The sequence below is a fragment of the Mobula birostris genome, chromosome 25 (assembly GCF_030028105.1).
Source record: "Mobula birostris isolate sMobBir1 chromosome 25, sMobBir1.hap1, whole genome shotgun sequence".
Taxonomy (NCBI): domain Eukaryota; kingdom Metazoa; phylum Chordata; class Chondrichthyes; order Myliobatiformes; family Myliobatidae; genus Mobula; species Mobula birostris.
The window spans coordinates 19,891,073-19,919,002 of NC_092394.1; the positions used below are offsets into that span (position 1 = coordinate 19,891,073).

A 27,930-nucleotide genomic window follows, 5' to 3' on the forward strand; every position below is an offset into this window, starting at 1 on the left:
TCCAGGTGTGGTCTCACCAGGACCCTGTACAGCTGCAGAAGGACCTCTTTGCTCTTATACTCAATTCCCCTTGTTATGAAGGCCAGCATGCCATTAGCTTTCTTCATTGCCTGCTGTACTTGCATGCTTGCTTTCAGTGACTGATGTACAAGAACACCTAGATCTCATTGTGCTTCCCCTTTTCCTAACTTGACTCCATTTAGATAATAATCTGCCTTCCCGTTCTTACCACCAAAGTGGATAACCTCACATTTATCCACATTAAACTGCATCTGCCATGCATCTGCCCACTCACTCAGCCTGTCCAAGTCACCCTGCATTCTCATAACATCCTCCTCACATTTCACACTGCCACCCTGAACACACGTGAATACAGCCAAATGAAACAGTGTTACTCCGGGGCCATGATGCAAAACATGGTCACTAAGAGTTATATACAGCACATATAAGATAGGAGTAAAATACAGTCACACACTAAAAAAATAATGTCAGTCCCTGAGTCCATGAATGTTGCAGCAGCCTGCAGTCTAACACAATACGGCTTGTCTTCTGCCAAACGAACACTGGCAGGCAGCATCGACTCCAACACCTCTCACCTGGACAGCTGCAAACCAGAGACGCACTGGCCCAAAGCCTCGTCCTCACTACCACCGAGGCCACACAACTCCCCCGCTGTCTGCACAGCACGAGGCAAACAGAACACGTACAAGACAGCCGTAAAACCCAGTCGCACAAAAAAAGAGCACAATCCAAGTTCCCGGGTCCACGAACGCTGCAGCAGTCTGCAGCCGAACGCAACACAACTTGTCCTCCGTCAAGTGAGCACCGAGGGCAGCTATGAAACCTGGCTTCCAGACTTCTGTAAACTGCCAACTGTACGGCTTGAGGTGTAGTCCACTCACATTCCAAAACGTACAAGTTATCAGGTTAATTGGTCACATGGGTGTCAGTAGACCACTTGGATTTGCTGAGCCACAAGGGCCTGTTACCTTGCTGTATCTCTAAAAAGTAAAAGCAATAACTACTATAGACTTTAACAATAAATGTCTCACACTATATAGAAATTTTATCCAGGTTCTGACAGAATGAAATTAAAAGGAGAAATATATTTCTGTTTGGAATTGTTAAACTCCTGCAGTATTTTCTAATTTGAAATCATAAGTATGCATAAAACATAGAAATCTACAGCACATTACGGTCCCTGCAGCCCACACGTTGTGCCGACCATATAACCTACTCTAGAGATTGCCTAGAACTACCCTACCGCATAGCTCTCTATTTTTCTAAGCTCCATGAGTCTCTTAAAAGACCCTATTGTATCCGCCTCCACCACCCACCACTTTCTGTGTGAAAAACGTACCCCTGACATCCCCTCTGTACCTACTTCCGAGCAACTTAAAACTATGCCCCCTCGTGTTAGCCATTTCAGCCCTGGGAAAAAGCCTCTGGCTTTACTTTTCATGCAGAACAGGTTCCCGTGAAAAAAGCTAATGCTCTCTCAAAGAGCTGGATGAATAAACAGAAAAATAAACCAGTTAGAGTGGAGCAAGGAGAATAAGGTGGAGGGAGTTAAAAAATATATATTAGTAATCAATAGGTACACACATAAATGCAGGTGAGGCAGCATCAATGGAAAAGAGTAAACATTTGATGCTTCGGGACAAGACCCTTCATCAGGACTCTGAGGTGATCATGGACAGGGAACTGAAAGTTGCTGAAGGACTTCAAGCACTCGAAACATTTAATAAGATCATGTTTCCCTCAGCATCACTTCATTAATTTCAAAGTTCAAAGAGAATTTCTTATCAAAGAACACCCAGTATATATCACCATACACAACACTGAGCTTCATTTTCTTGTTGCCATTCACAGTCTATTGAAAGAAACCCAACAGAATCATTGAAAGACCTTACACAACAGAGATGGACAAACAACTAAAGTGCAAAAGACAACAAACTGTGGAAATAAAAAAAGAAAATAAATATTAATAATAATAATAATATAATAAATAGCTAATAAATATCAAGAAGATGTGTTGCTGAGTGCTTAAAGGTGAGACAATAGGTTGTGAAGTTATCCCTTTTGGTTCAAGAGCCTGATGGCTGAGGGTTAATAACTGTTCCTGAACCTAATAGTGTGGGACTTGAGGCTCCTGTACCTCTCTACTGATGGCAGCAGTGAAAAGAGAACATTGCCTGGAAGGTGGGGTCTTTGATGATGGATGCTGCTTTACTGTGGCAGTGCTCCTGTAAGTAAGCTCCAGGGCAGGGTGGTCTTTACCTAAGATGGACTGAGCTGTATCCACTACCTCTGCAGTTTCTTCTGATCAAAGGCATTGGTGTTCCCATGCCAGGCCATGATGCAAGCAGTCAGTATACTCTCCACCACACATCTATAGAAGTTTGTCAAAGTTTTAGATGACATGCCAAATCTGTGCAAACTAAGAATGTATAGGTACTGTTGTGTCTTCTTCGTACCTGCAGTTACTTGCTGGGCCCTGGACAGATCCTCTGAAATGATAACACCGAGGAATTTAAAGTTGTTGGCTCTCTCCACCTCTGATCTCCTGGTGAGGACTGGTTCATCGACCTCTGATCTCCTCCTCCTGTGGTCAATAATCAGCTCTTTGGTTTTGCTGACATTGAGCGGGAGGTTATTGTTGTGGCACCTCTCAATCAGATTTTCCATATCCTTCTTACTGTACCTGCTGTTTCATCACCACATTTGACTTGGCCCACGACAGTGATGTCGTTAGCAAAGTTAAAGGTGGCATTGGAGCTGCACTTAGCCTCACCATCATAAGAATAAAGCAAGGAGAGCAGATGCCTATGCACACAGCCTTGTTGTGTACCTGTGCTGATGGTGGATGGGGAGGAGATATTAGTGCCAATCTGAAATAACCGGCGTCTGCGTGTGAGGAAATCAAGGATCCAGTTACACAAGGGGGTATTCAAGTCTTGCAGCTTATTGTTTAGTTTTGAGAGGATAATGGTATTGAGTGGAGAGCTGTAATCAATGAAAAGCATCCTGACGTATGCATCTTCACTGTCCTGATGTTCCAGGATTGAGTGAAGAGCCAATGAAATGGTATCTGATGTTGGCCTGTTGTGACGGTGGGGAAAATGGAGTGGATCCTTAGGCTGGAATTTATGTGCCTCATCACCAACCTCTCAAAGCTCTTCATCACAGTAGATGTAAGTGCTGTTGGGCAATAGTCACTGAGGAAGATACTGCGATCTTCTTGGGCACCAGTATAACTACAGCCTGCTTGGAGCAAGTGACCACCTCCGACAACTGAAGCAGGAGGGTAAAGATGTCAGTGGACACACCAGCCAGTTGAATAGAACAAGTCTTCAGTACTCAGCCAGGTACCCTGTCCGGCTTCTCCGTGGATTGTCACCTTGTCGCGGTGGAGAAGCTTGTGTGGTCCTGTGATCCCGAGAGCAATGCCGTCTGGAGCTATGCTCCTGGTAGGGTCACCCATGGCGGTAAGGTCGAGGGTGAGGTCGCTGACAAAGAACAATCCAACCAAGACCTCAACGGTGGAACAGGCAGACAAAGTTACTTTGGACTCAACGGCTGTGAAGGCGGATGAAGGCTGCAACGAATCCATCAGCTCCAATCATCGTGGTTTCCGTGCCATTGGAATCAGTTGGTTGATTTGTGAAGTATCGTGTGCTTCTTGGAGTGCAACATCAAGTACACGTTAAACAAGTACACGCACAAGTGTCTTCACTCTGTGGGCCACTTCTTCAGAAGGAAGATCATCATCCTCGACCTCGAGGGATAGCCACGACGATGACCCTGTCCGGGCTGGATAATTTTTGTGGGTTCACCCTCCTGAAGGATGCACTCACATCCGACTCAGACACTGAAATCACAGGGACATCAGGGCTTTGGGAGTTTGTGAAGGTGTCTCTATACTTAGATGTTCGAAGTGAGCGTAAGAGGCATTCAGCTCATGTGGGAGAGAAACCGTGTTGTCACATATGTGTTTGATTTAACTTTGTAGAAGGTGATAGCATTCAAGTCCTGTCACAGCTGTCGAGCATCCTTTAGTGATCCACAATTGATCCAGAATTACCACTTCACATGTGAGACGACTTTCAGGAGGTCATAGCTGGACTTCTATCTTACTTTGTCATCAAATCTGAATGCCAGTGATCTGGCCCTCAGCAGTCTGTAGATCTCTAGGAAGAGGTGCAGTCGACATTTCAGGCTGAGACCCTTCGTCAGGACTTGAATTTCCAGCCCTGCTGCGTTCACCAGCAACGTTGATGTGTGTTGCTTGAATTTCCAGCATCTGCAGAATTCCTGTTGTTAGTCTGTAGATCTCTTGGTTTATCCAGGGCTTCTGGTTGGTGAAGACTCTGAAAGATTTTCTGGAGGCACCCTCATCAACAACTATTTTTATAAAGTCCATGACAACAATGGAGAATTTGTTCTGATCCCCTGATGAGTCCTTCAACATGGCCCACTCGACTGACTCGAAGTCATCCTGTAGCTGCTCCTCTGATTCCCATGACCACCTCTTTGTCGTCCTTACCTCTAGAGCCTTGTTCTTCAGCCTCTGTCTGTATGCAGGTAGAAGGAGGCCAGTCAGACGATCAGATTTCCCAAAATGCGGTCTGGGGATTCGACAGAAGGCATTCCTAATCATAGAAGAACAGTGCTTGAGTGTGTTGAGACCCCTGGTGCTGCAGGTGATATGTTGATGATAATTGAGCAGAGGTTTCTTCAAACAAGCCTGACTGAGGTCCAGGCAATGATTTGAAAGGCGCTGGGTAGGCCATTTCTTTTGCGTTGAATGCTTGCTTAACATTGGCCTTTGGCAGTGTGTAAACTGCAGTCAGGATCATGGAGAACTCTGTCAGTAAGTAGAACACGTGGCACTTAATCATTAGATGTTCCAGGTCAGGAGAACAGCAGTGTGACAAGACTGCTAGGTACGACTACCATGGAGAGTTTATCGTGAAGCACAAACCCCCACCTCTTGTCCTCCAAGAATGTTCTGCAGGTCAATCCATCAGGTAGATCGAGAACTCCTCAGACTGGACCACCATATCTATCGTGTCTTGAATGAGCCATGTCTCCATGAAACACAGAATGCAGCAATCCTCATTTCCCTCTGATATAACAATCCTGCTCTTATGTCTTCAATCTTGTTCTCCAGTGACTATACATTTGCTAACAAGATACTGGGTAGAGGAACATTTACACCCCACCATGTTAGTCTGGCTTAGAGTCCACCCTTTGTTCCACTCTTCTGGCCATGGTGACATACCTTCGTCTGCTTAAAGGTGCCATACCTGCATTCCTGAGAGTTAATTCCACTGAGTCCTTCAGAAGATTGTGAAATCGCTAGTTTGTTTCTTTTTCAGTTCAGAAGTATGTTACTTAAAGGGAAAGTATAGGCTGCAAATTGCAGTGATAGTAATTCAGAAGTATATTTAGAAGTTTTGTAAGTTGCCCGCAAAACCTCATTGTGTTTCACCACCGCCGTCTTGATCTCCGTTAATCTTATATCTCTTGATTCCCTTATTATCCAAAAAAATTTCCAAGCACTGCCTTGAATATACTCAGCCCCTGAGCCTCCACAGCCACTTTAAGGAAAAAATTCCAGAGGTTCGCTACCCTCTTGGTGAAGAAATCTCATGTCTGTCATCTGTGTCTGGTTCCAGATACCCCACTCAGAGAAACATTGTCCCTGTATCTCTCCTACCAATCCCTATAAGAATTGGGCATAGTTCAGTGTGATCATCTCCCATTCTACTAACCTGAGGAGAGTGCAGTCTACCCTGCTTAATTTCTTTCATAAGACAGAGAAAGGAGGATGCATCCTTTTCTTCCTCTGCCCAATGAGTTCCCCATTCCTAGCATTCCTAGCTTTATCAGGACAAAGGGTCTCGGCCCAAAACGTTGACTGTACCTCTTCCCATAGATGCTGCCTGGCCTGCTGCGTTCCACCAGCATTTTTTGTGTGTGTTGCTTGAATTTCCAGCATCTGCAGATTTCCTCGTGTTTGCCTCTATTGCACCAGTGGCTATTTATTGTTTAAAATTCATAGGATCTTTGCATACCTACCTAACCCTAAAGTCGTGGAATCTGCATCTCTCACAACATCACTAGATTCACTGGATTCCTCCTCCCACATTGCCTTTAAGCAAGGGTGAAGTCTTCAATCCTTTCTGCGTGCATTTCTATGTGGCTGACTGCCTACCAAACACAAATGATGTTCACAACACACACTCAGGCACAGGAGGAACTCAGTGAGTCAGGCAACATCGATGGAGGAAAATGGATAGTCAACGTTTCTCACTGAGATCCTTCACCAGTCCAGCTCTTGGGCTGGGATTGTTTAGCCTGCTCACATGACATGAATATCCCCGTAGGAACCCGAGTTTCCACAATGCCACCCACGTGGTAATTGGCTTATTATTATCACATGCACTGAGATACAGTCAAACATATTTGTTTGTATCAAGACTGCTTTGGTCAGAAATGACTGGGTAGGGTAATGTCAGAGCTGCAAGTGGTTAGTGAGCATGGTAAAGCAGGCTTCACTTTGAAAATCTAGGCCCAGTATTAACACTTCTGTTGATTTATTCATCTTCTGAGATCTGGGCATCACTGGCCCCACCAGCGTTTATTGCTCATCCCTAATTGCCCACGAGAAGGGGGTGGTGAGCTACCTCCTTAAACTGTTCCCCCATTGTTGGGTGGGTGGGGGTGGGTTCAGGGTTTTAACCCAGTGATGATGAAGCACTGATGATAGAATCTTGCAATCAGCTAGCTGTGCTGCTTCCCTTGACCTTCGCTGGGCATCAAGGTTACGGAGAGAAATCAAGAGAATGGGGTGGAGAGGGAAAATAAATCAGACATGATTGAATGGCCTAAATATGCTGCTATGTCTTATGGTCTTATGGCATAGATAGAGTGGACATCCAATGTCTTTTCCCCAGGGTGGCAATAGCTAATTGGAGTGCACATACTTTTTAAGATGATGGGAAGAAGATATAGGATGGATATCAGAGGAAGGTTTTTTACACTGACTGGTAAGTCGTGGTGGAGGAGGCAGATACATCAGGGCACTTAAGAGACACTGATTAGGTATGTGGAAAGAAAAGTAGAGGGTTATATGGGAGGGAAGAGTTAGGTTGATCTTGAAGTAGGTTTAAGAGCTAGCACAATGTTGTGGGCCGAAGGGCCTCCACTGTGAGGTATCTTCAATGTTCTATGTTCTCAGAGACAGAGATGGCAGGTGTTAAGTCACCTTCCAAACTCCAGAAACAAAGGACTCTATAACACTCCCAAAATGGCCAAAAAGTAGGCAATTGGGGAGTGAAATCAGACATCACTGTTTCATTTCAAAGTTAAGAGAAGTTGGGAACTTTTCCTCCGAAAGGCTAAGATTTTTTTGGTTGAGAGGAGTAGCCAAGGCTGAGGTAACTTTCTCAAAAGTTAAATGAACAGGAGATATATTCAGTAAAAGGAAATGAGATACACATCAGCTGTGCCTGACGAATGGTGGAGCAGGGATTGGGAACATCGGTGACTTATTTCAGCTCTCATGTTCCCTCCGGAATTACCACGATGATATATTGGTGAACTTTCAGCCATCATTTGATATCTGTGCTGAGCTAAATACTCCTCCCAGTGGCTTGTTTCCAAATGACATTCATGGGTAAACTAGCAGGAGAGATAGTAGTCACCCTTTACACCTCTCTGGGATTATAACTTACGATGTGGAGACATTATAAAAAAATGACATTACGATTGGAATAACATAACCCTATGAGAGAGAAGCATTTACTTCTGGTGCCTAAAAGAACCCAGATAAATATGACAATAAGTAAATATTGCTTCACCTAGTGTTAGTGTAAATTAACTGAACATACATTAAAATCTGCCTGAAGAAATTAATTATTACATCTTAAAACTGAGAAGATATTGCACTCAGTTGAAGCAGCCCTGTACAAAAGTCTTAGGCACATATATAGAGCTAGGGTGCCCGAGACTTTTGCACAGGACTGTAGTAATTTTACGTACTGCATTGTACTGCTGCTGTAGAAAAAAAAAACAAATTACATGACATATGTGAGTGAAGATAAACCTGATTCTGATATGGGTCACTATTGTGGACTGAGACTGGGAAGGGGGCAGGGAGAGGAGAATCATGGTTGGGAGAGGGGAGGGAGAAGGAAGCAACAGAGGTTCATTCTGTAATGATCAATGAACCAACTGCTTGGAATCAAATGATCTTGCCTGATATCACTGGACTGGGTGTGTCTACACCTGTGTCAACCCCCACCCCTGGCACTTCTCTGTTACCTGTCCCACATCCTTCCCACGGTGCTCCACCCTCACCACTACCAACGCCCTTTGCTCCCATCAGATTTACAAAGTCGCCCTCCGCTTTGGGTTGACAAATTCAGCACCGTGCTAAAGTCTCAAGCACACTAGCTATATTAGTGAGCCTAAAAGCCTAAGGCTTTTGCACTGTACCACACACCTGGAGTAAATCTGTTCAAGTGGGAGCAGCGCTACATGAGAACAGCCTCGGCTGTACGGCAGAGAGCAAGCAGCGAAAGGAGAGACTGAATAAGCAAAAGACCGAACCACCAATCACAGCCACTGCTTACCCTTGTCCACACTGCACTCGAACGTGTGGATCCCTGACTGGCTTCCACAGCCACCTGAGTACCTACCGTTAGACAACCCCCCCAGGAGAACTTCATACTCAACTCGAGTGATTGCACTACTGCGACTAACTGGGAATGAAATAAGAGACAAAAGGACAGTAAGATTAGATTAGATTAGATTCAACTTTATTGTCATTGTGCCGAGTACAGATACAAAGCCAATGAAATGCAGTTAGCATCTGACCAGAAATGCGAAGAATAGTGTTATTTACATTACAACGACGAATAAAAAGTAAGTGCTACAGCACACAAATATAAAAGTACTGAGACAGTACAATATGGGTGCAATACTGCTTAGCGCTGTGATGTGAGGTTCAGCAGGGTCACAGCCTCAGGGAAGAAGCTCTTCCTGTGCCTGCTGGCGCAGGAGCGGAGGCTCCTATAGTGCCTACCGGATGGGAGGAGAGTAAAAAGTCCATGGTTAGGGTGAGATGCATCCTTGATAATGCTTTACGCCCTGCCCAGGCAGCGTTTATGATAGATGTTCTCAATGGTGGGCAACTGGGTGCCGATAATCTGCTGGGCAGTTTTCAGTACACGCTGGAGTGCTTTGCAGTCCGATATGGGACAATTGCCGTACCACACTGAGATGCAGTTGGTGAGTATGCTCGCAATGGTACAGTGGTAAAAGTCCGTCAGTATCCTGGGACAGAGGTGAGCTTTCTTGATGCTCCGCAGGAAATAAAGGTGCTGTTGCGCCTTTTTGATCAGGATGGAGGAGTTCAGGGACCAGGTGAGATCCTTGGAAATGTGGACACCAAGGAATTTGAAGCTTGCTACATGCTCCACTACAGCTTCTTTGATGTAGATGGGGACGTGAGTGTGGCTCCTAGCATGCCTGAAGTCCACAATGATCTCCTTGGTCTTCTGGGTGTTCAGGGCCAGGTTGTTGTCGGCACACCACATGGTCAGGTGCTGGACCTCGTCCCTGTAGGCTGTCTCATCATCCCTGACCATTACGGACCATTTACCATGATCCATAAAGAGATGGGGCTTAGTTCTCCTAAAGTAATAGTGTATAGAATGTTATTTCAAGCAGTAACTTGGACTGAACTCATAACTTAAAGTTAAGGATGACTGCAACATTTACAGCCATAGATAGTGTTACGTCATGGAGGTTGTTTGAACTTCTTGGTGCAGCACGCGACATTACTCAAGCTGGCTTTCTTTGTGAAAGCCTGTTATTCCCCTGTAAATCTCTAACCAAACAAAAACACAAAAGAAATTTCCAAAGGAACCATATTCAGATTCAATTACTTATCACATGTACATTGAAGCATACAGCGAAATGCATAGTTTGTGTTAGCCAAGGATGTGTTGGGGTCAGCCCACAAGTATCACCACACATTCTAGCGCCAACATGCATATCCGCTGTTCTCGGCAGAACAACATAGAGCACAACAACAGCAAAATGAGCCTGTTTCCTCCCTCCCCACCCATCCACATACAGGGATAGTCCTCCAACTGTAGAGTGGGGACGCTGAGCATCCATTCTCCAGTTCCACTCCCCAGCCTTCAGCCATCGGGCTTCAACTTCCAGACCTCCAATCAACTTTCAGTATCAATCCCCAAACTAGCCGATGAGGGGACCCCAAACTCCAGGCTCGCCAGTCTTCGTGCCTTCTGCTCACATGGGGATCAGGTTCTAGGATCCATCAACCTGGGACATGCTTCACCCTGTCTGAGATCGGAGAAGATGAAGAATTAACTGCACTGGCGTGCCTGTTTATGTATGGTTCACACACAGCTGAGATGAAATGGGATGGATAACATGGGTGAATAAAATAGATCAGAATCATGTTCAGGAACTTAGATTTGACCTCTTTTTAAAGGATCACATTAAACACATACACTCAGTGACACTTTATTCAGTACGCCTACTAATTAACGCAAATATCTAATCAGCCAATCACGTGGCAGCAACTCAATGCTTAAAAGCATGCAGGCATGGACAAGAGTTTCAGCTGTTGTTTAGACTAAACATCAGAATTGGGAAGAAATGTGACTTAAGTCACTTTGACTGTGGAATGATTGTTGGTGCCAGACAGCATGAAACATAGAAACAGAGACAAAGTTGTACCGAACATGTCCTTACCTTACCATAGCCCTCGATTTCTTTTTCTAAGTTCCATGTATCCATCCAGGAGTCTCTTAAAAGATCCTATCATTTCCGCCTCCACCACTGCGCCGCCAGCCCATTCCACGCACTCACCACTCCCTGAGTAAAAAACTTACCCCTGACATCTCCTCTGTACACGGTTTGAGTATTTCAGAAATTGCTAATCTCCTAGGATTTTCCCACACAGCACGCTCTAGAGCTTACGGAGAATGACGTGAAAAACAAAATAACATCCAGTGAGCGGCAGTTTCTGAGGTCGAAAGCACCTTGTTAATGAAAAAGCTCTAGGGAGAATGGCCAAACTGGTTCAAACTGACAGGAAGGTGACAGTAACTCAAGTGACCACGCATTACAACTGTGTTGTGCAGAAGAGCATCTTTGAACACACAACATGCTGAAGTTTGAAGTGGACGGGTTACGCAGAATACCCCAAGCACACAGAAATGCCCCCTGTACTTAATAAAGTGGCACTGAGTATCGACATTATACGTTCATACCTACATCACAGACATGTATTCCCTGCCTGTTTGAGTACTGTCTTCACTCCTGGAGTGGATAGAGCGTTATTTCTTATCTCTATTTTCAATGAATGTATCCACTGTCAAGCTGCAGAAAATACTGATGGTTGTCTGCTCGCAGAGAGGAAAATGATTGAACTATAAAAGGTGCAACAAAAAAGCACTTTGCAGAGTCATCCCTTAAATAAGGATGGACACTCCTCTTGGAAGTGAAGTGGAATCTCTGCCTCAATGAAGGGTCTCAGCCCGAAACGTTGACAGCTTTTTCCCCTCCGCCGCTGATTTCCTCCAGCATTTTGAGTGTGTAGCTCTGGATTCCAGCATCTCTTCTGTGTATGCTCTGCTAACCCTAACTCGTTCTGTTTGGTGCAAGACATGTATTTTGTTCAATAACCTCATAGCAGCTATTGGAAAGTAGTGAAGACACTCGCAATATCGCATACCTGCTGGGAAGGGATCAATGCTGTATCATCGAAATATAGTTTACCAAGGTTTTATTCTCAAACTATTTTTAAGAAACAAGAGCAGGTCAGATCTCAAAGGAAAAGATATCTATTTTCTTTTAAAATGCAATTTAGCTTTGCATGAATCAGCTGCAGAGAGGATTTTGATGATGCAAAACACATTGATTCATATTAATGGCAACTTTATTTAATAAGGAGTCATTTTTCTTTCAATTAACAAATATCGACTGTGATGGTCTCGATTCTATTTTTACGGTTAGATTTGGACTGAATTCTTAAAACAGGCATGGCGGGGGCTGACATGCAAATTATAAGAATACGTTTTCCAAACAAGCCTTCAATAGAGCCTTAGTCAGATGTTCATTGAGCTAACCTCATCGGCTAAGGCCTAAACACAAGAACCACACCAGTGAGGTGAAGCAACACCTACAGCCCTTTACCTTTCCATTTATCACCTCCCAGCTTCAAACTTTATCTTCCCACCCCTTCCATCACCCACCACCTTCCCCCTCACCTGGCTTCACCTATCACCTGCCAATTTATACACCTTCCTCTCCCCTCACCTTCTTATTCTGGCATCTTCCCCCTTCCTTTTCAGTCCCGATGAAGGGTCTCAGCCCGAAACGCCGACTGCTTATTCCTTTCCATAGAAGCTGCCTGACCTGCTGAGTTCCTCCAGCGTTTTGTGTGTGTTGCTCTGGATTTCCAGCATCTGCAGAATCTCTTGTGTTTAACTTCTCTACTCATTCCCAGCTTCACATCATGTCCCTCAGGTGATTTTAGTCCTCGAGATCGCTCATAGAAAAGCAAAGGCACCATATGTGGATGCAGAGGGGACTGAAGGAATAGGGGCCAGCGTTCATTGGTGGACCAATGAGGAATGAGGTTAGAGAGGGCCTCATTGACCAGGTGAGTGATGAGAGAGGAGCAGCGGCAAATGGGTCTCAGATGACCCAGAGAAGCACTGCCATCTGGTGATGTTACTATCACCTGACCAGCACCTCAGAAGAAACCAGCCTTCCAGGTAACATTCCCTCTAGTATTCATGCTTGGGTTTAAAAAGGAAAGTAAAAATGGCTGAGTAAGGCATCTGTTAATGGGTGATTGTCAGCCAGCTTCTGTGGAGACTGCAGTAATAGTCGCATTAATGTACTCCCGGTATCAGCACCTCCCTGTGTTAAAAAATGCCTTTGGATTGTAACAGTACAGTATTACAAAGTATAGTGTCTATTTGCAATTTTTATTTAATCTAATAGGTTCAAAATGTCATATCAGTGAGCCAGAGAGACACAAAAAGCAAACATATTGTTTACTTAATAGTTTATAACAAGCTTTATTAAATACATAACAACAAAATTTATGAGTATGCAGAACCTTTCCTTGTTATCTGCAGTTTTAAATTAAATTTAAAGGATACTGTAAATGAAAATTGATTTCGTGCAGAAGTAATTTTGCAGTGAGATGACTGCAGGAGGTAGTATTACAGTTCAGGAACAGGCCCTTCAGCCATACCAGTCAAAGGGGGTGTAGTACGCACAGTGAGAGTCAGTGTACCTGGCAGATTACAGGTAACTTGCGCTTGAGATGACCTGGGTTTCAGAAGCATTTCCGTTTATTAAGTGCTCTGTGTCTCTGTCTTATTCCTTCCAGCCATTGCCCAAATAGAGGATATGGTGGATATTCCTTCCCAATGGAACCTAGACCTTTGCAAAGGTGGTTGTTGGGTAGAAAGATCATATGAGGGATTGTGTAGAGACACATAATCAGGCACATAATGATGGCAGTGATGACTCCAGGACAAGCTGTTAAACGTAGCATTACTGACTGAAACAGAAGGTTTACAGAGATGGGGTTAGGCGCTTGCAGTGGAGAGGGTGGGCTGCTTCATGTTCCTAGGTGTCAGCATCTCAAAGGATCCATCCTGGGCCCAATATGTCGATGGAGTCACGACGAAAACACCTCAGCAGCTATACTTCATTAGGAGTTTGAGGAGATTCGGTTTGTCACCAGAGATTTTACCGAACCTCTATGGACGAACAGAACAAAGCCCTCTGACTGGCTACATCTCCACCTGGTATGAAGGCTCCAATGTACACGATTGAAAAAGTATGCTGAGGGATGTAGATTCAGCCAGTTCCATTGTGGCCACATCCACCCCAGCTTCAAAGACAGCTTCAAAAGGTGAAGCCTCAAGAAACATAGAAACATAGAAAATAGGTGCAGGAGTAGGCCATTCGGCCCCTCGAGCCTGCACCGCCATTCAGTATGATCACAGCTGATCATCCAACTCAGAACCCTGTACCTGCCTTCTCTCCGTACCCCCTGATCCCTTTAGCCACAAGGGCCATATCTAACTCCCTCTTAAATATAGCCAATGAACTGGCCTCAACTGTTTCCTGTGGCAGAGAATTCCACAGATTCACCACTCTCTGTGTGAAGGAGTTTTTCCTCATCTCGGTCCTAAAAGGCTTCCCCTTTATCCTCAAACTGTGACCCCTCATTCTGGACTTCCCCAACATCGGGAACAATCTTCCTACATCTAGCTTGTCCAATCCCTTTAGAATTTTATACGTCTCAATAAGATCCCCCCTCAATCTTCTAAATTCCAGGGAGTATAAGCTTAGTCGATCCAGTCTTTCATCATATGAAAGTCCTGCCATCCCAGGAATCAATCTGGTGAACCTTCTTTGTACTCCCTCTATGGCAAGGATGTCTTTCCTCAGGTTAGGGGACCAAAACTGCACACAAAGAAGGCAGCATCCATCATTAAGGACCCTCACCATCTGGGACATCACTACCACCAGAGGGGAAGTACAGGAGCCTGAAGATGCAAGCTCAACCTTGTGAGGCTTTTACTTGCTAACTATTAGCCCTGCTGACCAACGCTCCCTCCCTCTAATTTGTAATGACCAGTATGTGTCAAAATCTTGCGCTGTGCAATTTTTTGCCCAGTGACAACAACATGTGCGCACTGAATAATTTCTCCAATAAAAACAGTATAAATAAGCCAGCTCTAAAATCTGCAGGCTAATCATCACAAACTCCACATTGTCAACATCGTTCACATCAGAAACCGGAAAAGGAAATGTGATTGTGTATGATTGTGAAATATGCTTAACGTGCCAATGAGGTAGACGGTGACAACCCTTTGTGCGCAGTTTAAGTTCCTTTGTGCACTAGTGGCGAAAGCTGTGTGTGCGCATTAGTGCACACCTTAGAGGGAACATTGCTGCTGACTTTTATTTTGAAATTCAGTGGGATCACAACAGGAGGGCAGTCATTTTTGTTCTTAGTAGAGATTTTCGGTCAGACTGAAGCACATGTGCACAATCCTGGATGATCTTTCTTTTGTTTGTGCCATCGAATCCATTGCCTGTAAGTATTGTTTTAGTTCATAAAGGAGAATGCTATCTGAGCAGTATTTTGTGTTAAAATTATGTAAAAGTTTTTTTTTGATTATCAATACAGTGTTTGACCAGCCTTGGAATGTTTACATGATATTAACTTTCTTGCATACTTTAAAGCCATGTTTACTCACATTGTGTAAGGTTTTGGATATTTTACTTGTAGGTCTATCTTTATATATTCCTGATTTCTTATGGATGTGTGACTTAATCATCATAAGTTTAATGCGTTAAGTACTTACAGTATTTTCCTGGTTCTCTCAGTTTTTCTCTTAAATAATTGTAAATATGAGTGCTACCCAATAAAGCACCTGAAGCTTGGTTGCTAAATCCTGAACTATTTGTTCAATTGGCCAAGCCCTACTCCCTTCAGTGACGCTGGAGACGTGGATGTAATCACCATGAGGAAACCTTGGGGGTGGATTGAGCACATGATGAGAAGAGAGGCCAACTCCATCATCAAGATAGCATTTCATTGGACACCAGAAGGGCGGAGGAAACCCTGGAGACCAAAGACAACTTGGCGCTGTACCGTAGAGGCAGAAATGAGGATCCTGAACCACACCTGGGGCCTAACAGGGAAGATGGCCAAGAACAGAGAGAGATGGAGGACCTTCATTGCCGCCCTAAGCACCAGCGGCAAAATGGGCAGTAAGTAAGTGTTCAATTGAGTGGAATTTGGCTTAGTGCTGAATTGTGTACTTTCTACTTCCCACACAAGGAGAGCAGTACAAGCTTCTTCCCGTCTGCCAACAGATTTCCCAATATGAACATTACCTCAGAATTTTGCTGTCTCTTTGGATTATTTATTTTTTATATTTCTTATTGTAATTTTTTAAACATATTGCACTGTACTGCTGTTGCTAAACAGCAATTTTCACAACATATGTCAGTGATAATAAACTTGATTCTAATTCATTTAATTGAACAGAAATTATCATATTTTGGAATTTATTCATACGTCATGGCCCCAAATATGTGGATTAGTTACAGCAACTTGAATGATCTGATTAGCTACTTCTAAGCATTTCTTATCTGATACAGACTGTGGAAACAAGGAGATTGTTACAGGAGTTGCTTTTTATAAACCCCATGTATTCCAAATTTAACCCATGAAGCAAATTGTTAAGTGTAGTGACTTTTATAAAAATGAGGAAACTTTTTAACAAACTTTTTTAAAACAAGATGAATAAGAAATTGATCTTTTATTTTTAAGATTACTAAAAAAACACATCGCAGAGAAAATCAATAGACTCCCTTGCTGTTCATTTGCTCAGGTGGTATAGGACACTTAACAATTTTGAAAAGGGTGCGGAGTGAGTTGTCTGCCCCTCCTGTAGCTGGGAATGGTGATATGATGAACACACTCTAACATCGGTAATGTAAAATATGAAGTGGAAGGTAATCCAGAATGCAGCAGGCATGATGAGTACAGGCTGGATTTGTGATCCCCCGCGAGACCAGCCCTGCGTAGTCTACAATGCTCCTTCCCTTCAGGAAGGCTGAAGTTTCAATATGTCTAATGACAAGAGGCAGAGAACAATTCCCCTCCCCCCCCCTTTAACATTTCACTTTGTTAACTTACTAACCTCCCTACCAATTACAGACCAAAAATATGTGCGCAGTTCATGCAGTTTGTTGAGCTGCCAGAAGAGGGCGTAAAGCTGAAGAAACAAGAAGCCAAATATGCATTCATTTTAATCGTGTATGGAGATTATATAACCAAGATTGAGTGCATTTAATGGAATTGTTTAGTTTAAGTTCAAGATCCCCTGTTCACTACACTTTAGAGGACAAGTTAATGTCAGGATTGTGGAGGATCAGAGGGATCTTGACGTCTACATCCAAGAGTCAGGGGATTGAGTTCAGGTCTGCGAGGTAATGTTGCAGCTCTATAAAACTCTGGTTAGACAACACTTGGAATATTGTGTTCAATTCTGGTCACCTCATTAGAGGAAGACTGTGGAAGCTTTAGAGAGGATGCACGGGAAATTTTCCAGGATGCTGTGTGAATTAGAGAGCACGTCTTATGAGGGAAGACTGAACAAGCTAAGGCTTTTCTCTTTGGAGCAAAGGAGGGTGAGAGGTGACTCGATCAATGTATATACTGTAAAATGAGAAGAAGCATAGATAGAGTGAACAGACAGTGCCTTTTCCCTTAGGGCATTAATAGCTAGTATGAGATGACTTACTTTTAAGTTGACTGGGGGGTATTATAGGGGGAGGTCAAAGGTAGGTTTTTAACACAGAGAGGGGTAAGTACATGGAATGGCCCGCCAGGGGTGGTGGCAGAGGTCATTTAGGTAGGCACATGGATGAACGAGAAATGGAGGGCTGTGGAGGAGGGAAGGATTAGATTGGTCATGGAATAGATTAAAAGGTCAGTGCAACATCACGGACCGACAGCGCTGTACTGTTTAATGTTATGTTTGTACTCATTTCAATGTTAATTATCCTGGGAACGTTTGAAAGATATACAGAGATCTTTCTTGGAGAAGCGGCTGACTTGTCTTCAAATGAGTTCCACTGGGAAAGACCCCAGAGTAGCTGCTTATTCATGTTATTACATATATGTACTTAGACAATAAATTTACTTTGAACTTTGAACTTTGCTGCTGTAGAAAATCACTACCTTTACCTTTACCTTTTAAAGAGTAGTAACTACACTTTAAAAATATTTCACAGTGGAAAACTTTTGGAGATTGAATAGGGTTCTGTAAGTCCACGAAGAAGAACTTTATAAATATTGATTTTTTAGAAGCTGGGATAATGGAAAAGGGAAATGACACATACTTCAAATAAATATTTGCCATCTGACTAAGATCACATTGTTTCCACCAAATCATGTTGTTTTTATGAGTGATCCAATATCACTTGGTAAATAATGGATTCCAATTTTTACCAGATAACTGACGTCAGGTTAATTGACGTGTTAGTCTCCGTTTCCACTCCCTGCTCTTTCTTGAATACAGGTGTCACATCTGTGGTTGTCCGACATTCTGGAGAGTATCATGATCTTGGCAACTTTGGAATATTGCATCCAATGCATTAATTATCTCCAGAACCACCTCTCTTACAAACCCAGTCTAATTAGTCCAGGGGAGCCATAAGTCACACTGGTTTGCCAAATACATTCCCTTTACTATTCATTAAAAATGAAGGATCAACTCCATTCGCCATATACACTTACATATATTAGGAATTTGCTGTGGTGTGTTGGTGCAACATGCAACAACAAGGAATAAAGAATTATTTACAAAATAAAATTAAAAATGGAACAAGATGTGCACCAATACATAGATACCAGCATGTATTTACAATGTAAGCAACATTATAAAACATAGTTTACAGAGTTTACAGTGCAGAGACTAAGGTAATAGATGGGGGGGGGGACTAGAAAGGTTAATCAGATTAACAGCCTGGGGGAAGAAACTTTTAAGATGGAGTGAAGCATCTGTTTTAATAGTTCAAAGTTGAAAAGCCCTATAGGGCTTTGCAGAATGGATATAATGTGCACAATAAACGTCATGTGGAACAGTTTTCCTGAATATTATGGTAAGCGTGTACATACATTGTACCGATAATTAATGAATTAGTAGCCTTAAATCACTCGAAAAGTTTACTTCACCAGAATAATTCAGCAGTGTTAGGTAAATTGAAGGGATTAAAGGCAGATAAATCCCCAGGGCCAGATGGTCTGCATCCCAGAGTGCTTAAGGAAGTAGCCCAAGAAATAGTGGATGCATTAGTGATAATTTTTCAAAACTCTTTAGATTCTGGACTAGTTCCTGAGGATTGGAGGGTGGCTAATGTAACCCCACTTTTTAAAAAAGGAGGGAGAGAGAAACCAGGGAATTATAGACTGGTTAGCCTAACATCAGTGGTGGGGAAACTGCTAGAGTCAGTTATCAAAGATGTGATAACAGTACATTTGGAAAGCGGTGAAATGATCGGACAAAGTCAGCATGGATTTGTGAAAGGAAAATCATGTCTGACGAATCTCATAGAATTTTTTGAGGATGTAACTAGTAGAGTGGATAGGGGAGAACCAGTGGATGTGGTATATTTGGATTTTCAAAAGGCTTTTGACAAGGTCCCACACAGGAGATTAGTGTACAAACTTAAAGCACACGGTATTGGGGGTAAGGTATTGGTGTGGGTGGAGAATTGGTTGGCAGACAGGAAGCAAAGAGTGGGAATAAACGGGACCTTTTCAGAATGGCAGGCAGTGACTAGTGGGGTACCGCAAGGCTCAGTGCTGGGACCCCAGTTGTTTACAATATATATTAATGACTTTGATGAGGGAATTAAATGCACCATCTCCAAGTTTGCAGATGACACGAAGCTGGGCGGCAGTGTTAGCTGTGAGGAGGGTGCTAAGAGGATGCAGGATGACTTGGATAGGTTAGGTGAGTGGGCAAATTCATGGCAGATGCAATTTAATGTGGATAAATGTGAAGTTATCCACTTTGGTGGCAAAAACGGGAGAACAGATTATTCTCTGAATGATGGCTGATTAGGAAAAGGGGAGGTGCAACGAGACCTGGGTGTCATTATACACCAGTCATTGAAAGTGGGCATGCAGGTACAGCAGGAGGTGAAAAAGGCGAATGGTATGCTGGCATTTATAGCAAGAGGATTCGAGTACAGGAGCAGGGAGGTACTACTGCAGTTGTACAAGGCCTTGGTGAGACCACACCTGGAGTATTGTGTGCAGTTTTGGTCCCCTAATCTGAGGAAAGACATCCTTGCCATAGAGGGAGTACAAAGAAGGTTCACCAGATTGATTCCTGGGATGGCAGGACTTTCATATGATGAAAGACTGGATGAACTAGGCTTATACTCGTTGGAATTTAGAAGGTTGAGGGGGGATCTGATTGAAACGTATAAAATCCTAAAGAGATTGGACAGGCTAGATGCAGGAAGATTGTTCCCGATGTTGGGGAAGTCCAGAACGAAGGGTCACAGTTTGAGGATAAAGGGGAAGCCTTTTAGGACCGAGATTAGGAAAAACTCCTTCACACAGGGAGTGGTGAATCTGTGGAATTCTCTGCCACAGGAAACAGTTGAGGCCAGTTCATTGGCTATATTTAAGAGGGAGTTAGATATGGCCCTTATGGCTAAAGGGATCAGGGGGTATGGAGGGAAGGCTGGTGCAGGGTTCTGAGTTGGATGATCAGCCATGATCATACTGAATGGTGGTGCAGGTTCGAAGGGCTGTATGGCCTACTCCTGCACCTACTTTCTATGTTTCTATAACAAATAAAAGTATTCAGATAACACCATTGTCTGAAGCATAGAAACATAGAAAACCTACAGCATGATACAGGCCCTTCAGCCCACATGTACTTACTTTAGAAATTACCAAGGGTTGCCCATAACCCTCTATTTTTCTAAGCTCCATGTACCGATCCAGGAGTCTCTTAAAAGACTCTGTCGTATCCACACCCAACACTGTCACCGGCAGTCCATTCCATGCACTCACCACTCTCTAAGTAAAAAACTTACCCCTGACGTCTCCTCTGTACCTACTTCCAAGCACCTTAAAACTGTGCCCTCCCCTGTTAGCCATTTCAGTCCTGGGAAAAAGCCTCGGACTATCCACACGATCAATATCTTTTCCCATCTGATGTATGTAACAGATTTCACAGAGGTTCTATTGATTAGACATCATTCTTTTTGATCATCTGTTTGATTTATTGATACAACGCGGAACAGCTCCTTCCAGCCCAGCGAGCTGCGCCACCCAGGAACCCACCTATTTAGCACTAGCCTGATCACAGGACAACTTGCAATGAGCAGTTAACCTACAATCCTACGTTTTTGGAATGTGGGAGGATATCGGAGCAGGCAGATGAAACCCACACATTCACAGAGAACATACAAACTGCTTATGGACAGCGTCAGAACTGGACCCCAAACACAGAAATACCAAGCTGTAATAGTGTCACGCTAACTGCAAATTTACCGTGGTGCCCCCAATTTAAGTCGATTATAACTGAACACTGGGTGGGTATCTTACAATGTTTATCTGTCTATAAAGATGAACGGTTCCATTTTGGATCTACAGATAAATGCCTGTGGACTATATTCCCATTATTTCAAGGATACAGAATTGTTTAAAACATGGTGGATTACAAGTTATATTATTCAGGAGCTTTAATAAAACAACTCATTCAGGAGAGCCAGAATAGGGGTAAGGAGTGGGGAATAAGAACGCACCTATCAAAACTCTATCAACAATTGTATTTTCTCTCTTCTCGCTACTGCCATCAGGAAGGAGGCACAAGAGCCCTAGCTTCCACAACACTAGGTTTAGGAGCAGTTATTATCCTCCAACCATCAGGATCCTGAACCAGCGTGGATAACTCCACTCACCTCAACACTGAATTCCACAATGTATGGTTTCACTTTCAAGGTCTCTAGGATTTAATTTTTCAATATTATTTATTTATCTACCTCCCTACCAAACAACCAACTAACCACCCACCCGTCCACACAATATGTCTTCTGTGGCTATTTCAATGGAAGCAGCCTGCTCACAAAGTTCAAAGTAAATTTATTATTGAACTTTGCATGTCACCATGTACTACCCTGAGGTTCATTCTCTTGCAGGCATTCATAGTGCATACGTAGAAACACAATGAAAAGCTACACAAAGACGAACAAACAACCAATGCACAAACAAAGAGCAAACCGTGCAAATACAAAAAGAAAAACAAAATAATAATATTAATAGTAAATAACTCATAAATAATACTGAGAACATTAGTTGTAGAGTCCTTGAAAGTGACTCCATAGGTGTGAAAACAGTTCTGCAATGGGGTGAGTGAAGTTATCCATTCTGGTTCAGGAGTCTGAACTAGAATCGGTTGTGCATTGGTAACATTTCCTCTTTACATTTCTGGTTTCTGGCATTGCAATTTTCCTTCACATCTCCTTATGAGTATGCATATTTAATAGCTTCACTTGATTGTGTACCAATAACTTACCCTTATCTCTGGAGCATGTATATAACAAGGGTGACTGAACAAAGGAATGTGATTCTCGCTACAGGCAATGTACCATTAACGTGTTTTTACTGGCAGAGGCTTCAAATAAGGAAAAGACCATCTATAAAATATTTGCGTGTTTGGAAAACAGTACAATCACTAGTGGGGGAAAGGGCAGTGTTTACCTAACTGTACGGTTTCTACTCTTGCCCACTTGCTATGCACCGGAGCAGCATGCAAAACAACTCAGAATGGACAGTACAAATCTTCAGGGTTCTAGTGCACGGTTTTGGGACTGGCCTGCTGCTTTGTGTTAAAGATACATATTGAGGAATGAATCAGTTTATACTTCACAGCATAATGACAATCAAAGTGCTTTGAAGAAGAAGAGTCCAAAGATTCTTCAATTTAAACACTGTATTGATTCAGTTTTAGAAAAGATTGAAGAGGAGGTAAAAGTGGAGGGGGGGGGAGTTGCACTATCAACCAGAGACTATGTCACAGCTGCACTCAGAGGAGAGATAATGGAGGGGTCAGACACTGGGCCCATTTGGGTGGAACTCAGGAATAGGAAGGGAGCAATCACACAAATGGGATTCTACTACAGACCCTCTAACAACAAACAACACACTGAGAAACAGATATGTAATCAGATTAATGAAATGTGTAAAAATGTGTTATTATCATGGAGAATTTCAACTTCCCTAATATAAACTGGGCCAACCAGAAAATGATCCTTTTATTCCCACTCGCTGCCTCCTACCAATCAGCCAATTATCTAACCATGCCAGTAACTTTCCTGTAACACCATGGCCTCTTAGCTTGGTAAACTGCTTCATGTGTGGCACCTTGTCAAAGGTCTTCTGAAAGTCCAAATATACAACATCCATTGCAACCCCTTTATCTATCCTACTTGTAATCTCCTCAAAGATTTCCAACAGGTTTGTCAGGCAGGGTTTTCCCTTAAGGAAACCATGCTGCCTTTGTCCTCTCTTGACCTGTGTCACCAAGTACTCCATATACCTAAGACTTAACAATTGACTCCAACATCTTCCCAACCACTGAGGTCAGGCTAACTGGTCTATAATTTCCTTTCTGCTGCCTTCCTCTTTTCTTAAAGAGTGGAGTGATATTTGCAACTTTCCAGTCATCTGGCGCCATGCCAGAGTCCAATGAGTTTTGAAAGATCATTGCTAATGCCTCCACAATCTCTAACGCTGCCTCTTTCAGAACCCTAGGGTGCAGTTCATCTGGTCCGGGTGACTTACGTACCTTTAGGTCTTTCAGCTTTTTGACACCTTCTCCCTTGTAATAGTAACTGCACTCACTTCTCTTCCCTCACACCCTTCAACATCTGGCACACTGCTAATGTCTTCCATAGTGAAGACTGATGCAAAATACTCATTTGGGTCATCTGTCATCTCCTTGGCCTGCATTATTATTCCTCCAACCTCATTTTCTAGCGGTCCTATATCTGCTCTCATGCCTCTTTTATTTTTTCACATACTTGAAAAAGCTTTTACTATCCACTTTGATATTGGTTGCTAGTTTGCTTTCATATTTCATCTTTTCCCTCCTAATGATTCTTTTACTTGTTCTTTCTAGGGTTTTAAAAGCTTCCCAATCCTTTGTCTTCCCACTAATTTTTGCTTTGTTGTATGCCCTCTCTTTTGCTTTTACATTAGCTTTGACTTCCCTTGTCAGCCCCAGTTGTTCTATTTTGCCATTTGAGTATTTCTTTGTGTTTTGGAATACATCTATCCTGCACCTTCCTCATTCTTCAGAGAAACTCACACTGTTCTACTGTTATCCCTGCCAGCATCTCCTTCCGACTTACTTTGGCCAACTCCTCTCTCATATCACTGCAATTTCCTTTGCTCCACTGAAATACTGCTACATCAGACCTTACTTTCTCCCTATTAAACTTCAAGTTGAACTCAATCATATTGTGATCACTGTCTTCTAAGGGTTCTTTTACCTTAAGCTTCCTAATCACCTCCAGTTGTGGATAGTGAAGAAGACTGGCAAAGAATACGGCACGATATAGATCAGATACCGATATGGGCTGAGAAATGGCAGATAGTGTTTAACCCAGATAAATGTGAGGTGTTGTATCTCAGGGAAAATGCATGGAGACAGTACACTGTTAAGGGCAAGGGCTTTAACAGTGTTGCTGAGCAGGGAGATCTTGGGATCTAAGTTCATAGCTTCTTGAAAGCGGCTACCCAGGTCAATGAGTTGGTTAAGAAGGCTTATGGAATACTTGCCTTTATTAGTCAAGACACTGAGTCCAAAAGTCAAGAGGTTATGTTGCAACTTTATAACTTTATGGTTAGGCAACATTTGGAGTATTGCATACAGTTCTGGTCGCTCCACTATATGAAGGATGTTGAGGCTTTGGAGAGGGTGCAGAAGAGGTTTACCAGGATGCTTCTTGGTTTAGAGGGCATGTGCTGAGGGGAGATCTGATAGAGGTTTACAAGATTATGATAGGCTTCGAGAGAGTGGACAGAGAGTATCTGTTTCCCTGGGCTGAAATGTCTAATACCAGAGGGCATGCATTGAAGCTGAGAGGGGTAGGTTCAAGAAGGATGTGAGGGGCAAGCTTTTTTTTTACTCAGAGAGACGTGGTTGCCTGGAATACACTGCCTGGTAAGGTGGTAGAGACAAATGCAATAGGAGCTTGGATAGGCACATGGATGTAAGGAAGATGGAGGGATATGGACATGGTGTAGGTAGGAGGGATTAGTATTTGGCTGTATTTGATTTGCTTTTTAGCTGGGTTGGCACAACACTGTGGGCCGAATGGCCTGTTCCTGTGCTGTACTCTTCTATAATCACAATGAAGGCATGACAGCAGCTATATTTCATTAGGAGTTTGAGGAGAACTGGTATGTCAACAAATTGCAATTTTCTACCAATGTACCGTGGAGAGCATTTTAACTGGCTGCATCACCGTCTGGTATGGAGGGGCCACTGCACAGGATCAGAATAAGCTGCGGAGAGTTATAAACTCAGCTAGCTCTTTCATGCACACTGGACCCCCACACCCTCCCCACTCCTGGCATCCATCAAAAGGCAATGCTTAAAAAGGTGGCACCCGTCATTAAGGACCCCCATCACCCAGGCTATGGCCTCTTCTCATTGCTACCATCAAGGAGGAGGTACAGGAGTCTGAAGAAACCCACTGGTTGTTTCAAGAACAGCTTCTTCCCCTCTTCCATCAGGTTTCTGAACAGGCAATGGACCTATGAAAACTATCTCAGTATTTTTGCTCTCTCTTTTTGCTCTACTTAATTTAATTTGCCTTTATTTGTTTTTTATTTAGAAGACCATGGATGTACACTCAATGGCCACTTTATTAGGCACAGAAGACCACAGAGTGTATACTGATAGTCATGAATTCTTGGCCATCCCTTGCTCTATTATCAATTGACCATCCAGATATCTACTTTCTGCTGCTATCAGGAAGGAAGTACAGGAGCCTTGGGGTCTTATGCCTCCAGGTTCAGGAACAGTTATTTCTCTTCAACTATCTGTTGCCAAACACAAGGCTGCTTAACAAGCTATGAGCCCATGGCATTACAGGGAAGGTTCTAGCATGGATAAAACAGTGGCTGATTGGCAGGAGGCAAAGAGTGGGAATAAAGGGAACCTTTTCTGGTTGGCTGCCAGTGACTAGTGGTGTTCCTCAGTGGTCTGTGTTAGGACCATTTCTTTTTCCATTATATATCAATGATTTGGATGATGCAATTGATGGCTTTATTGCAAATTTTGCAGACAATATGAAGATAGGTGGAGGGGCAAGTAGTTTTGCAGAAATAGAGAGGCTACAGAAAGATTTAGACAGATTAGGAGAATGGGCAAAGAAGTGGCAGATGGAATATAGTGTCCAGAAGCATATGGTCATACACTTCATTTGAAGAAATGAAAGGGTTGACTGTATTCTAAATGGAGAGAAAACACAAAAAAAACCGGAGGTACAAAGGGACTTGAGAGTCCTTGTGCAGGATTCCCTAAAGATTAATTTGCAGGTTGAGTCTGTGGTGAGGAAGGCAAATGCAAAGTTAGCATTCATTTCAAGAGGACTAGAATATAAAAGCAAGGATGTAATGTTGAGACTTTATAAAGAGCTGGTGAAGCCTCACTTGGAGTATTGTGAGCAGTTTTGGGCCTCTTATCTTAGAAAGGATGTGTTGAAACTGGAGAGGGTTAATAAGAGGTTCATGAAAATTATTCCGGGATTGAATGTCGTCATATGAAGAGTGTTTGATGGCTCTCGGCCTATGTTCACTAGAATTCAGAAGAATAAGGAGTGTCCTAATTGAAGCTTATCAAATGGTCTTGATGAGTGGATGTGGAGAGAATGTTTCCTATGGTGTCTCAGACCAAAGGACAAAGCCTTAGAATAGAGGGGTGTCCTTTTAGAATGGAGGTGAGAAATAATTTCTTCAGTCAGAGAGGAGTGATTCTGTGGAATTATTTTCCACAGACAGCTGTTGCAGCCCAGTCTTTGTGTATACTTAGAGCAGAGGGTGATAGATTCTCATATGAAGGGTATGAAGGGATGCGGCGGCGGGGTGGGGATGGGAGGGGGTGGTGGAGGCAGAAGTTTAGGGCTGAGATGAAAATTGGATCAGCCAGGAGCAGACCCGATGTGCCAAATGACCTAATTCTGCTCCTATGTCTTATGGTCTATTGGTCATGTTCCTGGATGGTGGGGGTCCCTGATTTTGGATGCTACTTTCCTGTGACAATGCTTCTTGTAGATGTGCTCAATGGTGGGGAGGCTCTGCCCGTGATGGACTGGGCCATATTCACTAATTTTTGTAGGATTTTCTATTCAAGGTCATTGGTAGTTCCATACCAAGCGGGAGGAGAAGATGGCGGCACGCCTGCACATACACAGCCCTCTGGTGAAAAATTATATCGTATCTGTTAAATAGGGGCCATGGACAATTCTAATTTGATGGAGAATGGACGTGAAAGCACAGAGGAACATTTGGAGAAATTTCTGAAACACCGGTTCGCTGCTGTCGTTACTGTGTGGTCGGGAATCTTTCGGAGGGTAGGCCTCAAAATCCCCAGCCTTGCCTGCTTTTGGCGACCGAGAAGGAGGTCGAATCATTCAGACAGAGATGGCGCTCAGTACTCAGTGTCGGAGAGCTGATCAGAGCTCGAAGTTTTCGGATGACTCAGAGTCGGACTGTGGTCGGGCATGACAGGGAGAGTTTTCTTCCTTCTCCCGTCTGCATGTGATGTGGGACATTTCAGAGACTTTGAACTTTACTGTGCTCATGGACTTCTTCATCAAGTTATGGTATTGTTGCACTGTTGTAACTATATGTTATAATTATGTGGTTTTGTCAGTTTTTTCAGTCTTGGTCTGTCCTGTGTTTTGTGTTATCACACCGGAGGAAATATTGTATCATTTCTTAATGCATGCATTACTAAATGACAATAAAAGAGGACTGCATGTCTTCATAATCTAAGCTGTGATGCAGCCAGTCAATATATTCTTCACTACACGTCGACAGAAGTTTGTCAAAGTTTAAGATGTCATGCCAAATCTTCACAAACTGAAGGAAGTAGAGGCGCTGCCATGTTTTCTTTGTACAGACGAAATCGCGCTTATGTACTGGGGCCAGGACAGGTCCTCCAAAATAATAACACCGAGTAATTTAAAGTTGCTGACCCTCTCCACCTCTGATCCTTCAGTGAGAACTGGCTC

The 27,930-nt window shown here is 43.2% G+C and overlaps 1 long non-coding RNA gene across 1 annotated transcript; it reads left to right on the forward strand.

Annotated features, from left to right (window-relative positions):
- The first annotated feature begins 14,991 nt into the window (after positions 1 to 14,991).
- LOC140187633 (uncharacterized) lies at positions 14,992 to 27,613 on the forward strand. The gene is made up of 3 exons (XR_011883126.1): positions 14,992 to 15,178; positions 15,566 to 15,862; positions 27,033 to 27,613. It is a non-coding gene; the product is annotated as an uncharacterized lncRNA (long non-coding RNA).
- The last annotated feature ends 317 nt before the right edge of the window (positions 27,614 to 27,930 follow it).